We start from the raw sequence: 19,464 nt of genomic DNA on the forward strand, positions 1-19,464 counted from the left end.
ACCAGGTATAAGTTGTGTTTATTAAAATAATTATTTTATGAAATGGATTGGTTTTAACTATTTATTATATATATGGTTTAACTATTTATAAGCAACTTGAATGTAATTTAATTAATTCATCGTGTAGTTCAAGTTGAGCAAAAGTAAAATAGAAAAAATGAAGGTTTAAATTTACCAAGTCGGTGGTTGGTTGGTGAGAATCACGGATTAACTAACAATGTCCACCACCGATCCCCTAACACCCCCAATCTCCGGCAAACCCAAACCCAAACCCAACCTGTTCGCCGCCATAGACCTAGGCACCAACTCCTTCAAACTCCGCATCGTCCACGTCAACCCCACCACCCACCGCCTCAAACGCCACCGCCACCTCCGCCGCCCTGGACTCCCTCCGCCACCTCCTCCACGTCCCCCCCGCCCACCTCCGCCTCGTTGCTACCTCAGCCATCCGAGAATCCCCCACCCAGTCCCACTTCCTTCACCTCATCCACCAAACCCTCGGTCTGCAAGTTGAGGTCGTTTCCGGGTACGACGAGGCTCGCCTTACGTACCTTGGCGTCCTGCAGTTTCTCCCCTATTATCATCGTACGCTCTTGACGGTCGATATTGGGGGCGGCTCCACCGAATTCGTGGTCGGCCTTCAAGGTAACCGTTCGGATTGTTTGTACTTTTTAATTACTAACTCACACTAGGTACATGTACTAAATGCTCATTGTGCACAGTTTGGTTCGGTTAGTAGTCTAAATCGAAATGAAGTTATTGGTAATTGATTTTATTAACCAATTGGTTTTCGGTTAAATCAGTTTGGTTTATTCGGTTAGTTTTTCAGTTTTCGGTCTGGTAAACTTCGGTTAATAACCAAAACCAAACATGAGCAAATTTTTGCTTAGAATTGCATGAAATGTAGGTATAGGTATAAATAGATGAATGGAGGTATAAAACCTAGAAATGTATGAAAGTATGAATGGTTTGGTTCAGTTTTGTTGGTCTTTGGTTAATGGTTTCAGTTATTGCTCATCCATACTGCCATACATTTTAGTATTCAATAACATTGTATGATTTGATGAATAGCATAAAAATATATATATATATATATAAACGCTAAGTTTTTTGTATATAAACACTTAACTAAATTTGTTTTTGGATTCCCAGGTAATGTAAAATTGGGGGTTTCGTTGAAGTTAGGACACGTAACTTTAACTCATAGATTTGTTAAACACAATGAGATTAACGCAATGAGAAAGTATATTAGCTCGGTTGTTAACGAATCGGGACTGATTGAAAAGGTATCACAGTATAATATTGACACTGCTGTTGGTTCTTCCGGTTCGATTCGAATGATTGAAAAGGCAATATTTATGGGGTACAGTAATGATTTGGTGAATGAGATCGGATTGCTTGAAGGTTACCGGAGGGATTGGAAGTTTACTAAACAAGAATTGAAGGTTCTTGTTGAGAAAATATGTGAAGAGGAAAAGGAAGGTGAAGAGGTTTATAACAAAAGGGTGTTTTTTAAGACAAGGTCTGCGTTTATTGTGGCTGCTGTGATTTTGTTAGAAGAGATATTTGAGTTGCTTGGCGTCGAAGAGATGGAGGTTTCGGGCTATGCGTTGGGAGGGGTGTGATTGCTGAGAAATTAGCGGAGTGTTTTGATGGATTTGATTTGAATGCGAACGCGAGATGGAGATCGGTTTTGAGGCTTGCTTCCAGGTTTAATAATAAGAAGAGGATGACTTCTGCTGCATCTTGTGCTTCTGTTGCACAGGTATTATTATTATTATTATCTTGGTTTAAGAAAGCGCACAAATTGGTAAATTTAGGGTGCGTGGGAGGCTAATATGTAATGACAACCAAAAAATGAAAAGATTGCGAATGGTTTACTTGATAAAAATGTGGATATGTAAAATATATTACAGAAATATAGCTTCTCTCATTGTGCATGAAGCTTATTTGGTTGTACATAGAGCAATACCTCGGACTCAGTTCGTTTTATATATAATCATAAGGCTCATTGGCTCAAGAGTCAGCTCGGCTTTTTTTGAGCTCTATTTCTAAAGCTCGAGCTCGGCATGTGAGTAGATTTTCAACCTCAAGCTCAGCTTGTTTTTTTATTCATTAATTAATTTACACTTTTAATTATTTTATATATACATTTAAAATTAAAATATGTATATAACATTATATGTATTTTTTTATTATAATCATGGTTTAAAAAGGCTTTCTGAGGCGCGCCTCGGCAGCCTCGTTGGAAAAACGTATAAGAAGCTTAGCCTCATTAGGGTATACTGCAACCTAAGCCTCGGCCTTTGTGAGGCTGTCCGAGGCGGTCTGAGGCGGTGAGGCTTCGAGGCAAGGCGGTGAGGCTTAAGCCTCACTAGAATTTGTGAAATACTAAAATAGCCAAAAAAAATTATTTTCTGGACTTTTCTTTTTACCCATTTAGTGCTTAGTGGACTTAATTAGTGGGCCAGCCAAACATTTACTGTTAGTGGACTTAAAAATCATCATCGTTTAACTGTATAATGGTTAGGGTTTAACTGGCGTGCCTCCTTTCACAACACCAAGCAACAGCAACACAGACAGAACAACAAAAAACTACTTTATAATGTTTGTTTTGTATTAAATTAGTGGTTGAACTATTTTATGATGTTTGTTTTATTACTAAATAAGGTTTTATAATATTCATAATGTTTATTTTATGTTAAAATGTGATTTTTAAAGATTATATATATATATTCTTAGTATTTTTTAATAATGTTTCGAGGCTTACGCCTCGGTCCGCCTCGAGGCTTACGCATCGAGAGTCTGACGGAAAACGCCTCGAGGCTCGTTTCCGCCTTTTTAAACGTTGATTATAATTTTATATATAATAATTATAATAACATATGATTTAAAATATCAGACAGACGTTTTATAAATATTAGGCTCACGAGGCAGCTCAATCTTGTTTAAGCTCGGCCAGATTCAATTTTTTAGCGAGCTGATCTCAGGTAGCTCACGAGTTGTTTGGCTCATTTACATCCCTACGTCACGGTTTTAAAAACCAAGGTTATAATTTTAATTGATATTAGGTATAATATTACTATTTTAATTAAGGAAAGTAGGAATAATTGGTTTTACAGGAAATTTTCACAGGTTTAAGGAAGTGGAACAAAATTGATGTTTTATTGGATGACAAAGATCTTGAATATCTTGAAGCTGCTTGTTTGCTTCATAATATCGGGTTGATCACTGGGAAAAAAGGGTATTATAAGCGGTCATACCATATTATCATGGTATGCATTTCTTGGTATATTCTTCATATGAAACTGGTTTAGTTTTGACCAAACGAGTCAGGTTATAAATTTACATGTTAACAGAACGGGGAACATCTTCATGGTTACAACACTGAAGAGGTTAAGGTACATCACCTGGCATTCTTAAATCTTAAATATATTAATAATAAACAGTTCATTAAATTGGGATTTGCGTTTTTTTTCAGTTAATTGCATTGCTTGTAAGGCATCACAGAAAGAAATTTCTAAAACTTGATCATGATTCTCTTGGGGAATTCACAGATGAGGTACTTTTTTTAAGTTTAAAGAAGAATTACTTAAACTGATAGTCCCTGTGGTTCGGCCATACTACAATTTCAGTCCCCACGTTTAAGAAAAATACAGGTTTATACCAACTGTTTGCGCGAACATGTAACACCATTGGTCCCTAAAATAGTTGGAGATTAGATTAGTCTATTGAATTTTAATAAACCACTAAAATACCTTTATTATTTAAAATCAAACATTAAGTAATTATTCCTTTATTATTATTATTATTATTAAGAAGTGAAACACTTAAAAGAGGGGCTGCCATTTGAAGGAGGAGAGGGTTGGTGGCCCACCATTCTAAGGGTTTTTATGTTAACAAGTGTTTTTTAATACTAATAGTATATTTTCGTATTATTTGTTTTTATATATAAGGGTATTTTAGTCATTTATTAAAATTTAACAAAGTAAGTTAAACTTTCATCTGTTTTAGGGATCTATGGTGTTACGTTTACGTGAACAGTTGGTATAAACCTGTAATGCTTTTAAATTTGGAGACTAAAATTGCAGTATGATTAAACCATAGGGACTATTTGTGTAATTAATTTATAAAAGAATCTAACTATTATTATACTATTAAAGCAAGACAAATTGTCCACGTGGCATTTAACTAAGCACTCCACATAGGATGCCAAGTAGATGGCATGCCACTATTTCCTATTATATCATGATCCATGACCCGTTTTCTTATTATAACCCATGACCCGTAAGGCTTTATAAAATTTTGAAAAATGAATTATTTTGGGTTTCAAACCCAAGACCTCATGTTTCAAACCAAATGTGCTTATCAACTCCACTAAAGTGGTAATTGTGCTAGATTTTTTTACTTAACATATATAAATGTAATTCTCTTCAAGTATAAAACCAAAATTATATTTAATTGTTAACATTTTTTATAATTCACAATATCACATTGTCTTCTCATATCTCTTTGACACAACCATTTAAGATTGTTCATCATCTCTCTTTTTATTTTATAATATAATATATTTTAATTTATTATATTTTACAACCAAGCCTCAGTTTTTGTAAATTTAGTTTTTAAATATGTGACAACATTTTGTAATAAATATCATTTTTATACACACAATATACAATATAACAATATCATTATGAATGTTTTATTTTTTAAATAAAGCAAACACCAACGTTTGGTTTTCAACTTAAAATTATAGTGCATAATATATCAAAAACTTATTAAAAAGTCATAAATAAAAATTATTATATGAAATAACTGAATTTAAGTATTACATATAATAATTTTTTGTTTTTTTTTATATTTTATATCTGTGTGAAACACGGGCTCTAACCTAGTAATCAATAAAAGCATAAAACACTAACTTGCACAAAAAAAATTATTGACAGATGAAGCATAAGTTTAGAGTTCTTTGTGTAATCATCCGATTGTCTGCAATCCTAAAGCAATATCAGTCGTTGAGTATTCAAAGCATTAAGATGTCACATTCTTATGAAGGTTTCAAGCTGGTAAGTAATTAATTATTCATTTTGTATTTCTATTTCGCATGAGTATAAATGCTTCAAATTTATAGGTATTCAAGCATTCGTCAGCAAATGGCGTTGAATCTATACCAGCAGACGTTGATGTAGAACTGAGAAAAGAATTGGAACGCTTTGAAATGGTAATATATTGGTTTGATTGTTAGTTTGTTACTAACTTGGAAGCAAAATATGATTTTTTTCTTTTTCTTAAATATTTTTTTAAGAATCGTATACAATTTTATCTTTCAGGTGATTGAGCAGAAATTGTTGGTTGTTCTAACAAGCACATCAGGATCTTGAAGCATTGATGTCTGTATATTGTATGGGAACTGAACAATGAAGCTGTGAACGACCAATTCATGATATTGTGAGATTTCTTATACATTTTAGTGTCTTAGAAACATTGAGAGGCCTGTATATAGTCTGGTCTTATACATTCAAATACGCTATTAAACAATCATTCACTAAACACCTAATTTTAAGTGATTACACGAAACAATCTATATGTATAATAGTTTCCTTATTATCATAGAATGCTTGCTGGGCAAGAACACGTTACCGTAAGTTAGTAGAGCATTATTTATTAATAGGTCGTTAGAGGTTGATTTCTGTTTTCACGTTAATAGTTGGGAGTGTTTTTGGGAGGCATCTACTTTTTGTATTTTAGTTAATTGAATGTGGTTTTTATATCTTATTAACTAGTGTGATGGAAGCTGAGGTTTGATATCAGTTTTACCAATACTGAAACTATTTTGGTTACCTTTAAGGTACAATCAACCAGACAACAGTCACAACACCAAGCGGTTTGAACAAATCATGAAGGCATCATAGACTACAATTTGGGGCATAAACAGGTCGAACACAGCACACACATTTTGACAACTTGAATGTGCATGAATATGAACCCGAACTCACCTCACATATTTATAGTTAGATACATACACAAGCCATTTAATCCGAAATTGGTTCAAGTAAAATTTTTAATTCCTAGAGTAAATCACAAATTTACACCAATAAGAAAAAAAATTTGTCTGCAAACCAATGGTGCTTAAACCACATAACACAACCACCATTTCGTTTGATCATAGTTTTGACATAAAAGAACCCTTAAACATTATAGAACAAATGAATCAACCCGTCGGGTAGGGCTGTCACTTTTAATCAAATCCCGACCTGAGAAAATCGAACCCGGACTCAAACTAACCCGACTAGAAAAACCTAAACCCGAAAAAAAGGCCAACCCAAACATAAGTAATTTGGGTTGGCTCTTGGTTTTAATTTCTAGGTTTCAGGTCAACCTAGAAAACCCGGATAAACTTTTGTTTAAAAACATGATATTATCAGGTACAATGTATACAGAACAGTTAACACATTCCACATATTCCCATCCGACCTATATATGTTTTCGATTTATGGTTAATAACAACTGTAATCGAAGAATATGTTGATTTATCGGGTTATCTTTATCTATTATTTGGTTATTTATGTAATGAGTAAAGAATAATATTTTTTTATTATTCCTTTCGTTTTCTTAGAAACCTGATTAACTCAACCCGAAAAAATTCGAACCCAAATAACCCGAACCTGAAAAAACCGTGAGAGATTTGGGTTGGGTTTGAGCCTAAGTTTTTAAACTTTGAAATCCGAATAACCCCACCCTCAAAACCAAAAACCTGAAAAGCAAACTCGAAGACACCCATACCGTCAGGTTCATCTGTGTTGGGCCTGATTCACTAAATGTGTGCAATGATCATGGCCTCAAAATTGCTGATATATTTTGATAATGGCTTCATGCCAAGTTTACTTCAAAGAATATGGTAGACGTTTATCAAGGAGGTTGTAGCTTGACACCATGTGCCACCATCAATCGTAACCAACCAGGGTACTCGGTTCACATCAAGGTTTTAGAAAAAGTCATGAGGCACTGGGTACAAGGGTAAATATCAGCACGACGTACCATTCTCAAACCGATGGAATACCTAAAGGACTCTTTAAACTCTTGAAGATATGCTTCGTGCGTGTGTTTTATACTATGGTGGTAGTTGGGATAACCATTTAGCTTTGGTAGAATTCTCCTACAATAAAAACTATCCCACGAGTATTGGAATGCCGCCGTATGAGAGGCTTTATGGGAGACGTTTTCAACTCTTGTGTCGGGTAAAATTGATTAGAAGAAATTAGGGAGTTTGGAGGGGTTAAGACAACACCAAAAGAGTTTGATTAGATCAAGGAAAAAATGAAAATTGCATAGGATATGCATAAATCTTTTGTTCATAAGTGATGCATACCAATTGAATTTAATTTAATGTTGGTGATAAAGTAATGCTCAAAGTTAAGCTCAAGATTCATCGGATTATTTAAGAGTTTGGAACTATCTGATGAGTTTGAGAGGCATTTATCCTACTTTCCATGTATCACATTTGGGAAAGTGTCTAGCCGACGATACAACCCACGTATCATGGTCAGTAGGAAGATGTCGAAGTGGATAACAGATTAAACTATGTTGAGGAGCAGTAGCTATGATTTATTGAAAGTAAAAGAATTTGTGTAGCAAAGTTATCAGATCAGCCAAGTTAAGCTCCTTTGGAAGCACCGAAAGGGATTCGAGGCTATTTGGCGTAGAACTCACCAAGAAATGCTGACTGCACTTGGGGTTGAAAGTCGTGGAAGTAGAATAAGGATCTGGCTGCCTTTGAGGTAGGGTTATCCGACTGAAGACCGACATCTAAGAAGTCGAAGTTTCCTACGTTTATTATGTTGTTATATTCAAACAATCTACTTTTGTGTTTAAATTTGGTACCCTCACGTATGATGACTTTTAAGTAACCGCTGCTTTATTTAAGTTCCAAATGTTTAAGAACGATCTTGTATGTGTAAACTCAACCTATGGATTTTAGGCTATATATTCCCCTGCATGAGTGTATATACGTATCTCTCAACCAATTAATTAAAGGAAATTAAGGCTTGAAGAAGGGTTGTCTATGGGTTTCATAATATTCAATTTCATATCCCATTGACGAAGGTCAGTACAGTACAATACATAAAAGTAAAAACATAACGACTAGGCAACATTAATTCAATTTCATATACCATGAAATTATTATTTATTTAGCACCACCATGATCATGATATTAACGGGCAGCAGCCACAAGCATCAATGGATATTTTTTATGGATAACGAGTCCGACCGACTCACTCATGTCAAGTTCTTCAGATTTCACACCATTTGGCAATGCGAAATCATACTTGTACACCAAGTTGGCTAACACGAGGTTTATTATATAAACCGCAAAATCCACACCCGGACACCCTCTTCGCCCGGCACCAAATGGTATGAATTCATAGTGAAACCCTTTAAAATCAACACAACTATTCGAGAACCTCTCTGGCTTAAACATATCAGCATCTTCCCATACTGAAGGATCTCGTGCAATCGCCCAACCGTTTACTATCACTTGGGTGCCTTTTTTGAGATCATACCCCATGACATTCACATCCTCAGTTGCTTCATGAGGAACAAGTAGCGGTATTATTGTGTGTAATCGCAAAGTCTCTTTCAAGACGGCTTTCAAGTAGGGCATCCGTTCGATATCATCCTCGGTGATCATAGGTCTTCCTTTAGCTACTGTTGTCACTTCTTGTTGCAACCTTTTCATGGTGTCTGGGTGCCTTATTAGCTCACTCAGTGCCCATTCAATAGTTGTGTATGTTGTATCAGTCCCACCGGAAAACATATCCTACAAGACATATATTTATGCATGTTGTCTTCAATTCAAAGTGTGAAGTAAATTATTGTTAATAAACAAGATAACCCATATATATATAATAACCATAACGATCATATGTTTTTAAGGTAATTAATTAGTATCACTTACCTACACATTTATTTTATAAGTAATATATATATATATATATATATATATATAGGATTAGGATATTGAGAGAACTTTTTTAAAATTGAGAACTATAAGAACTATTTTGGACTACAAAAAACCCAAAAATAAATAAAAATCATAAAAATAAAAAAAACACAAAAATGAAAAAAAATAAAAAAACCAAAATTCTTATTTTAACATCCCGTTTTCATAAAAAAAAGAAAAAAACTCGTTTTAGCTAAATTATATACACATATGTATAATATATACATATATGTATATTTACATGTTTTTTTACATGTACGTATAATATAATTTAAGATAAATGATACTGTACATATGTGTATATTACGCAACTAAAGATTAAAGAAAAGTATACATATGTGTATAATATGACGTTTTTTTTAGTGAAACCGTAATGATATATAAGAATTTTGGTTTTTTTATTTAAAATTTTTGTTAATTTTTGTTTTATGACTTTTTTAAATATTTTTTTTAAATGTGTTTTTAGCGGTTCAAAATTGTTTTCAAAGTTCTCAATTTACAAAAGATTCTGTTAGGATTCTTACCCTATATAATATATATATATATATATATATATAACAAACAAATAATCTACCGATGTAACATGCACACATGTATAATTTATATAAATAAAATAAATGGTGTGGAGATGGAGAAAGAGTGACTTACAATGACAAGAGCTTTAATGGTATCCCTTCCAAACTTAAAATTGGATGCGTTATCATTTTGAACATCGAGTAAGATATCAACGAGATCATTTCCAGCATGATCACCAGTTTTCCTCTTTGCTACATGCTCTTCGATGATGGAATCAACGAAAGCATCAAGTTGTTTGCCAACAGTCTTTGCCAGACGTTCCAAACCACGCAACCGATCGACCCAAGACAGCCACGGAACATAAGTCCCCACACTTACAACGCCAAGTAGATCCTGAAAATTCACCAGCAACTCTTTGAACTTAAAACCCTCGTAAGTTCTTCCTAGAGACACCTCACAAATGATATTGTTACTAAGCTTAGCAAGCATGTTGGTCAAATTAAACACCGAACCACCAACGCTGCTTTGTGCGATTTGGTCGATAAGACGGGTTGTTTCTCGCTCTCGAACATGCTGATACGACTGAACCTGCTTCTTACATAGAACGTGGATGATCGTAATGCTCTTGATCTGCCTCCAATACTCTCCGTAGGGCGCAAAGCCTATGTCCTTGGAGCCATAAAAAAGCTGGTCCGGAATGGGTAACTTTGGGCGGCTTGAGAAAACCAGATCATGGGTTTTCAAGATCTCTTTAGCTGCATCAGCGGAGGTGACCACAAGTGTGGGCACACTCCCTAAATGAAGCATCATAACGGGTCCATACTTATTGGCTAAGGACCGGAGAGAGAGGTGAGGGACGGAGCCTAGTTGGTGAAGGTTTCCGATAATCGGAAGCTTTGGTGGTGACGGTGGCTGCTTCTTTTGGCTTGATTTAGAGTTACTTGTTGGTGATGATAGTAGCCATTTTATTGGAATGATCAACAGCAGCAACGTAAGTAGGGAAATTGAAATGAGAGGTAACATTGTTGTTGCTATCTATCTATCTATCTATCTAACACACACATATATATAGACTTCAATTTTCTTATAAATGCATGCGTTTATATTTGCATACTCTTAATTAGTATCAAGCCTTTTGTATTTATTAGGTGTGGTACTGTGACAGAAAAATACGACACAACTTTTCTGATCCCCAACAAGTATCATTTGCATGCCGGCCACAAGCGTCATTTGCATGCCACACAAGTGTCAATCGCATGGGGTAATAATATTTATACTCAAATTTCAAATTACAATGTACGCTTAAACGTTCTAGTTTTGGGTGTTTTTAGGCCCACTTAGTTGCTTCTAACTTCTAAATCATGCATGTAGTTAACCACTGCCCGTGCTTCTTGATTTATTTCTAAAGTTGTAGCTACCCTAATACTTTTACGTGTTTCGTTGATCGTTTTCTCACTTTTGTCTAACTGTATGGTATTACTGTATCTACATTCTTCCTCTTAACACACGAGTAGTGTACATTGTGGATGCTCTTGTTTGATAGATTGAATTTGAGAGTTTGAGTTGAGAGGTTGAGTGAGATCAAAATGACCGGCCTTCTTGAATATTAAGAAGTTGAGCGACCCTATTACGTTATAAGAAAACAAGATCATTTTATAATTAGAAAATTCTTCAAATAGCCTAGTTTGACAAACAATTTCCAAAAATAACCTAGGTTTTCAACAACTCCCCAAAATGGCCAAAGAATTCCATCGGATCCGACGGAATTTCAACACTGTCCGATGAATTTGTGGACCTTTAAAATCGTGCCATGTGTCAATGTATTAATGGTTCTGATGGAATTCGTTAAAGAACCATAACATCCGACGGAATTTTTAGTGATTCTGTTTGTATTTGCATCAAGACCAAATGGTTAGTACACACATAATCATATCACTAATATATAATTAGAAGACTTACTTAAGAAGTGTCATAGTAACCGCACATGGCTTCACATACTTAACTTTATATCTTCTCGTCATCAACACATATTTAACGTGTAAAACGTGAAAACCCACATCAGAACATTCGCAATCACCTGCATTATACACAAAACAATAATGCATTAAGCAAAACGAAATATTTTTAAAAACAAAACATAAAACTTACAAATCTTTAAATAAGCCCCGGTTAATTATCCTGAAAAATCTTAGTAAATATATTTTTCATATGTGTTTTAATTACAAAAACAAATAAGCATAAGCACTTTTCTTTATTTAAATCTTAACTTTTAAACAATCAAATGCATAATTTAAATTGCCTAACACCATCTTCAATAAATGGTGTTTTTAGAAGTATTTTTATTTGTCAGTTGACATTTAACCTCATAATAATACTCCTCTCTTTTCTATTCTTTTTCCTCCCTCCTCCTAGTTAGGGGTGCAAACGAACCGAGCCGAGCCCGAGCCCGAGCTCGACTAGGCTCGAGCTCGGCTCGTTTAACTTACACAGAGCTCGAGCTCGGCTCGTTTCGAGCTCTATTTTCAAAGTTCGAGCTCGACTCGTGGATGGATTTTTAAGCTCGAGCTCGGCTCGGGCTCGGGCTCGGCTCATTTACTATTTATCAATTATTTTTTTATATAATTATAACTATTTTTATATATTTTTTTATATTATAATTTTATTTATAAAAGAATATATATTATTTAGTTATTTGTATTTATTTTTTCATAGCATTATATCTATTAATTAATAATTATTAAATATATATTTTAAAAAAATTATATAAATGGCAGGCTCGTTTACGCTCGCGAGCCGGCTCGAGCTCGATAAGTAATGTTCGGGCTCGGGCTCGTTTATTAAACGAGCTTATTTATAGGCTCGAGCTCGGGCTCGGGTTCGATAAAGCTCGGCTCGATCGAGCTTTTTAACGAGTTGATCTCGAATAGCTCGCGAGCAGCTCGGCTCATTTGCACCCCTACTCCTATTCATCTCGCAAACACATTCTTAGGCCCTGTTTGTTTTTGCCTCTTTTCTCTGAATAGAGGAAAACGTCTGATTCGGTCAGACGTAATCAGACGTGGGGCTGTTTGTTTTTTTTCTGGCATTAAGAGGTTCAGCGTCTTAATAGCATATGAACCAGTAAGGTTTTAGTGGGTCTGAAAACATCTTAACCCAAAAAAAACATACGTTTGTCTCCGGCCTCCATTAACTTCTAACCCGGAGACTAGGCTCCATCTCCGACGACTAGAGGTTCGTCTCTAGCCTCCACCTCTTAATGATTCAGATTTCAGACATTTGAACCACCTCTTAACATTCAGATGTGGTATTCAGATTTAGACTTAAATCTTTAAAAAAACAAACGGGGCCTTAGTATATTTTTCACCAAGAATTTAACCACACCCTCTCTCTTCCACATCATACCCTATCTTATCTACATCACATTCTCTCTCCTTGAAAAACACTTCAAAAATCCTTTATTGGTGATACTCTAATATACACCAACTACAAAGTACAATTGTACCCCACAAGTAGCTTCAAAATCTTTTGATTATTTTTTTTGAAGGACTGACAAACATGGAATGTGTAAGTACTTCGTACAGGGTAACCAAATGGCTAAAGGTCATAACCAGCTGACCTAATCTATTAAGAAACTCAAACTCCCTACCACTACACCACATTAGAAATGACACTGTATGTTAGTAAATACATTTTTCAGACTTCCATACATTAAAATAAAGAAAATTGCCAACCATATATGCAGAAAAGTAGCCATTTCAATTCAAACATAACCGTACGGGAGACAGTCAAAATAACGTATGTGACCTTCCAAAACTTGTTTGTTCAGTTTTTCTAAATATCATAATTACAATTAAATTTGAATTAAGAAAACAATATTAAAATAAAGAAAATTGCTATCCATAGCCTTTATGTTTTGTCTTTTTTTAGAATAAGGGTAAACAAGTAAATGCGCATGTATTTAACATCCAAAACTAACCTGATTAACTTTCTGGTCCACATATGAAAGGGGAAAAATGTTGATAGGAATAAATCATATTTAACTTCATACACATTCACCACTTCAAGCTCATCATCAAGCCAATGCTGCAACGCCTTTTTATTGTTTTGATAACCTGCTTATTAATTACGGAGGAAACCGGGCATTCAATTTCTCTATCTTCTTTGGCTGCTATCAGGGCCGACTTCAAGAATCCTCGAAACGTTTTGGGTCCGGAGGAAACCGGGAATCTAAAACTTCATCCAGGTACTTCATGTCTAGCGTATCCTAAAAAGCAAAATTTATCTACTTTAAACAAAAGCATCATGATATGAGGGTTTTCCAACTCGATTACTGTTAAGCCAAATAAATTTGACTATGAGGATATGTTATTCTTATTGACAGATCTGGATCTGTTATCCTCCTAAAGGGCTCCGGAACTGTAATAGGATCGAGGATCCTCAGGTATTGGTATTATTAACGATTGTTTCTTGTATGTAGGCTGATATTTGTCAAGTGCAACGGCTCTAAGACTTAGTCCACCATCTATTTCGCTACTAGACTTCAATGGCACGATGGAAGAGAGTGGAGAAATGGCGGATTTATAGGGCTAGTTAGTTATTTGATGAATATTTTCTTTTCTTTATAAACCGAGTCTATGATCAACTCTAGGTCACACAGTTACACTCGCACATACTCTAGCTGATAGTTCTCTGTAATCACATTCACTTAGCAATATTGTACTCGTTTGTCACACCCCGACCAAAGGCGGAACATGCCGGGGTGCAACGTGATTGGACAAATACACAAAACACTATTTGAAGTGACAATATTCATTTAACTCATTTTATTTCAACAAATCGATAAACAACACTTCTTGTCTACACAAACAAACTGAATACAAGTAATAATTATATTGTTCGTTTTGCTAATATCCTAAAGGTCTTGGTAACGTTTTCCGTCAAGCACTCGAGTCAACAAAAGTCAAACCTGTAACATTTCATAAAATAAAGTTTGTCAACACAAAGGTTGGTGAGCAATTCATAAGTTTGAACATATAAGTGTATAGTATGAAAATCCACAAAACTTGTATACAAAACAATAAATAAGAGCTATAAACTGGAATAAATAGTTATCGCTAACAAGTTAGCGACACCTAGCTATTGGCAATTAGTCTAGGATTTTATGACAGTTGCTAATAAGCTTACGTTAGCACCACCTAACTACAAAGGGATGCCGAGTAGTCTAGGATTTATAGTTATCGTTAATAGCATACGTTAACGACACCTTGCCATTGCCAAATGGTATAGGATTTATAGTTTCACTATCCAAAAGCTATAAACACATAGTCAAATAAGCATAGAACACCAAATCGAGCAATTATTCAAATAAGGTATACAATCACGTTTGTGGGTTTAAGATGCAAGTAATTAAAGCATTTAGTTTGATAAGTATGAAATGTCACCCCAAAACGAAAGATGGAAAAAGGGGTATGAAAGTACTCACCTCGACTGATGAACCGAGAATTAAATAGACAAGTAAATGAAGCTGAACGTAGACGAAAGATCCAACTTGAATGATAAACACCTTAGCTAGAATAAATAATGTAATATATATTAATGAACTTGACACCGTAAAGTAAAATATATAAACAGGACGGTTCGATAGTAAATCGGATTGTCGGTTAATTTGTTAATAATTAGGGACTCATACTTAAATGATAATTAATATGAAAATGATATTATTTTATTTGGGCTTTTAAACAACCAAACCAATATTAAATATAAACAAGACGGGTTTTAAATCAAGGTTCGCTTTTTATAAAAAGAAGGAATTGATAATAAAGTTTATAATAATACTAATAATGATAGTTAAAGAATAAAATCTTGGTATTAATTTTAAGGTGTTGTTGATAAACATAGTAATAATAATAAGTAATGATATTGATAGTAAATAATGATGCTATACTCGATGTCGGTTCGATTTCTAAACGAGTTCACAAAATAAATATAATAATATTTTTGTTAATAAATAAATGATAAAAATATGATTTCAATAGATAATAATATGATCTTTAATAATATTAATAACAACTTTAATATTTATAATAATAGTGATAATAATAATCATTTTGTTAAAAGATAATAGTAATAAAAAAAATATTAATAATCTTGTTAATAATAATAATGATAATACTAATAATTATCAATTTGATAATAATAATGATAATAATAATGATAAATAAATATATTAGTAAGTTATGCGTAATAATACTAATAATAAATTTTATATATTGATATTAATACTAATGGTAACAATTTGTTAAGTCTAAAAATATTATATCGAAACCGGTCTAGGTTGAGACACGAACCCGAGACCTCTCATTCAACAACTTATGTACAAACCAACCGAACCAAAATAATTAAACCCATAAGAACATAATGTATTCATTTCCCGCTCGTTTATCTTTTACCCAAAACAAACCAAATCCATACCCATCAATCTCGCTTCAAAACTATAACCGATACACAAACCAATTATTAACTACTTAAACCCGGAAATCAATATATGAAACTAATAATACCAAAACCGAAATTTATTTACCTATCACATATTCCCGAGTCGAAAAACTGCCGAAGATGGAAACCAAACAGAGGGAGAGAAGAGAGCTAGAGAGAGACTGAGTGAGAGATAGAGAGGGAGTGACAGCAGCCACGGCTGCCGGAATTCCGGTCGCCAGAAAAATGAAAACCGAGGAGAAAGGGGTAAAGGGCTGCCGGAAAAGTGAGGGAGGGAAGGAGAGGGTGTTGGCGGAGTTATGGACCAAAGGGAGGTGGAAAGTGGTGGCTGGGCGTGCGTCGGAGTTACGGGACTCGCCGGAAATGGAGGTTCGCCGGAAAACGGCATGGGGGTGGGTGGCGGCTGGGTGAAGGTGTTCGTTGGTGGTGTTGGCCGGCAGGGGTGGCGTCGGCTGTGGCGGCGGCTGCGGGTTTATAGAGAAGGAGGTGGAGGTGATGGAAGTGGTGGTGTGGGCTGCGATGGTGGTGGCCGAAGTTGGGCTCGCCGGAAGGCGGCGGCTGGAAAGCGGCTAGAAGAAGAAGATGGCTGGGAATGTTTAAGTTAATGTTAGGGTTTGTTTTTAGTTAGGTTTATATAATACGTATTTACACAACAGGCCCCTCAAGTTCTAATGGTTGTTTGAAACGAGTTTGAAGGCTTCTAATGCTTATAACACTTTACGAAAATAAGTTTGGACCATCATAAGTTTTTCTTAACGACACTACATTACGACAAACATTGGTTTATTTACGGTCGAGGTATATTATAATATTATATAATAAATAAATAAAGAACAAAGGGTGTTGTGTCGGTTTTTACAATATGAAAGTTTACAAACGAAATATAAATCGAAACTCAAATTTGACGAATGTCACAGTATCCACAATTTTTTAAAAATTTTGTCCCGAAATTAAAATAAACTTAAAGAAAGTAATTACTAACGAATATTGTCTTTAATACGATACTTGCATTAACAAATTTTATGCAAAAGAACAACGTTAAATCCTTATATGACTCGAAAAACGCTACAAATGAGGAACATGATAAAGGCACTTATATATAGGAAGTACTAGTGGCGTATCCACCATGCCCTTATCTCATTTCTCATTTCTATCGTTTTTCTGCCATCATCCTCGGGTCTGAGTTATCGCACACAAGCGTACTTACCATGGCTTCCATATGGGGATTTCGATAATTAAGTGTGCACCCATAATTATTTAGATCGTCGTATGGTCCACATGGTTCGTTCCATTATGTGGTTTAAGAGACATATTTATTTTAAAATCTTTAACTATTAAATGTGTAAATAAATTTTGTTGAATTTTACCAATATTGACAAAACAGTATTTGCGGTTGCAAATTTCGGGATTGACTTTTTAATAAGTAGGAAAATGGGAATACATAAATGAAACAATTTAAAGTCTTAAAGTATATCCAAGGTGAAAATAGCTATTTTGGTTTAAGTAAAAAAAAAGACGATCGAATAAATAAAATCCAGGGTAGACAATTTCGAGACAAAGATTGAAGTCAAATGTCTGCAGCGTGATGGAATAAGTAAATCGTTAGAATCCATGGTTTAAAGTTGGGTCATTAGACTAGTATAAAATCCGATAAGCATAAATGAAAAATCAGTTAGATGTAAATGAGAAGCCGATAAGTGAGTATGAGGTCGAGGTAAACAACGTTACAATTAACAATTATGTCGTACAATGAGTTTTACACGCGAATCAACTTGAGATTACAAGTAGTTGAGGATATGATTACATGAAAAGAATGACACGAGAATGAGGTGAGTTTTCTTTGGGGTGACGCATACGTGCATCAATATAAATAAAATAGCATCTAGTTAACAACCAAAACCATCGATTAAATGTAATAAAACGTGAATACGGCCACTATTGTGAAACCATTTATATAATCGTCATTATAATAACGGTTTCTAATAGCGTCAAAACTTGTAGACAGCCACACATAGGCCGTTAATAGATTAGATGAAATGATATAGAATAATGTATAGAATCGTGTTTACATAAATGCTCAATATAAATAACATAGTTATGCAAATATCGTTTAAATGATAAACGAGTTTGTTATTGAATAGTTTGTATTTGATCATAAAAAACAAGACACAAAATGAAAATCTCATGTGCATAGTATTGTCATCGAAACATCTAGTTAAATGAAAGGAAAATCGCAATAATCGTGAGACTCGAATTAATGTCTAAATAGGTAAATCGCGTTTTATATGTTCATTGGAAATATAAGAATAACATCCAAATAAAATCTCAAGTAAAGTCGTTTTATTGTTTCCAAGAGAATGAATATAATGATATCAATATATCGCGGTATCGTGTAGCTAGAGAAAACGTTTTGATCATTATCAAATGTAAATCTTGTAAGTCCAATTTGTTAAGAGTGTTTGTATACATAGCGTTTTTGTGATGAAAATAAATTATATAAAGTAATGATGCTTGCGATAATAAGAAGTAATAGTTTGCGTAAATCGTTATTGAGCAAAAATTTGTGTAACAATATAAATTATTTATAAATGCGTCACAAGATTTGCAAATCCATGGTCATTGAGTTTATGCAATATGAGAAAAGTTGTGATTTATTACTAAATAAATTTCCGCATTCAACCATTCAAAATAAACCTCGTATTTATAAAGTTATTAAAAGATTTCTCACCGTAGGTGACAATATTTTAAGCCTTGAAATTATACATATAATCGTTTAATAAATCTCTTTGAAACCAATCCTCCTAATCAATATTTTTTTTGTCATTTTCGTCTTACGTTTTACAACGGTGATTTTTATGAAATGTGAGTATAATAATACGTAATCATCTCTTTTTTTTGTAAAAGTTTATAATTTAAAAGCGATTTTTTTTAACACGTGAGGTTGTTATAAATACACTAGTTGTATGTACGTATACATATGTAATAAAAAAATTTTTTTAAGGGTAAAGCGAAGCTTGCGTGTGTATGGTGAAGTTTTAGGCTTCGGATGGTGAATGGTTTGGAAATTTGGTGAATGGTGAGTATGTTTTGGTTGGCTTGCGTAGTTGGGTTTTCTTGAGTTGGTTTTATGAGGTTTATTGAGTTTAGGTCGTTTGAGTGGTTTAGGCTTGGATGCTTGTGTGAGTAGTGGTTGGGCTAATAGGTGAGGTTTGGCTTATTTGAACTCGGGTTAAGTTGATGGGTTGGATAATTTGATCTTGGCTAGCTTGGGTTTGAGATTTGGTTATTCATGTATTTTGTAAGGAGTGTTTGCCGGTGTATTTAAAGTATTTGAATAGTGAGTTTGATAGGTATTCATGGCGTAAAGGTGTCGGTATTTAAGGCTTTTTGTTGGGTAACGTTGTACATCTTGGATTTTGTATGGGGTTTGAGTTGGTGAGGATATAACGTTG

At 34.3% G+C, this 19,464-nt stretch overlaps 2 pseudogenes across 1 annotated transcript; one reads left to right on the plus strand and one right to left on the minus strand.

Annotated features, from left to right (window-relative positions):
• The first annotated feature begins 207 nt into the window (after nucleotides 1-207).
• Nucleotides 208-5,511, plus strand: LOC143559788 (uncharacterized; annotated as a pseudogene). The gene is made up of 8 exons (XR_013140000.1): nucleotides 208-645; nucleotides 1,153-1,765; nucleotides 3,123-3,275; nucleotides 3,360-3,401; nucleotides 3,482-3,562; nucleotides 4,947-5,066; nucleotides 5,132-5,221; nucleotides 5,331-5,511. The product of XR_013140000.1 is annotated as an uncharacterized LOC143559788 (transcript).
• Nucleotides 5,512-8,162: 2,651 nt separating this feature from the next.
• LOC143559792 (3-beta-hydroxylase pseudogene) lies at nucleotides 8,163-10,540 on the minus strand (annotated as a pseudogene).
• Between the last annotated feature and the right edge of the window lie 8,924 nt (nucleotides 10,541-19,464).

Source organism: Bidens hawaiensis, unplaced genomic scaffold, assembly GCF_021521415.1.
Source record: "Bidens hawaiensis isolate Kalapana, Puna unplaced genomic scaffold, B.hawaiensis_p1.1 tig00020038_1, whole genome shotgun sequence".
Taxonomy (NCBI): Eukaryota; Viridiplantae; Streptophyta; class Magnoliopsida; order Asterales; family Asteraceae; genus Bidens; species Bidens hawaiensis.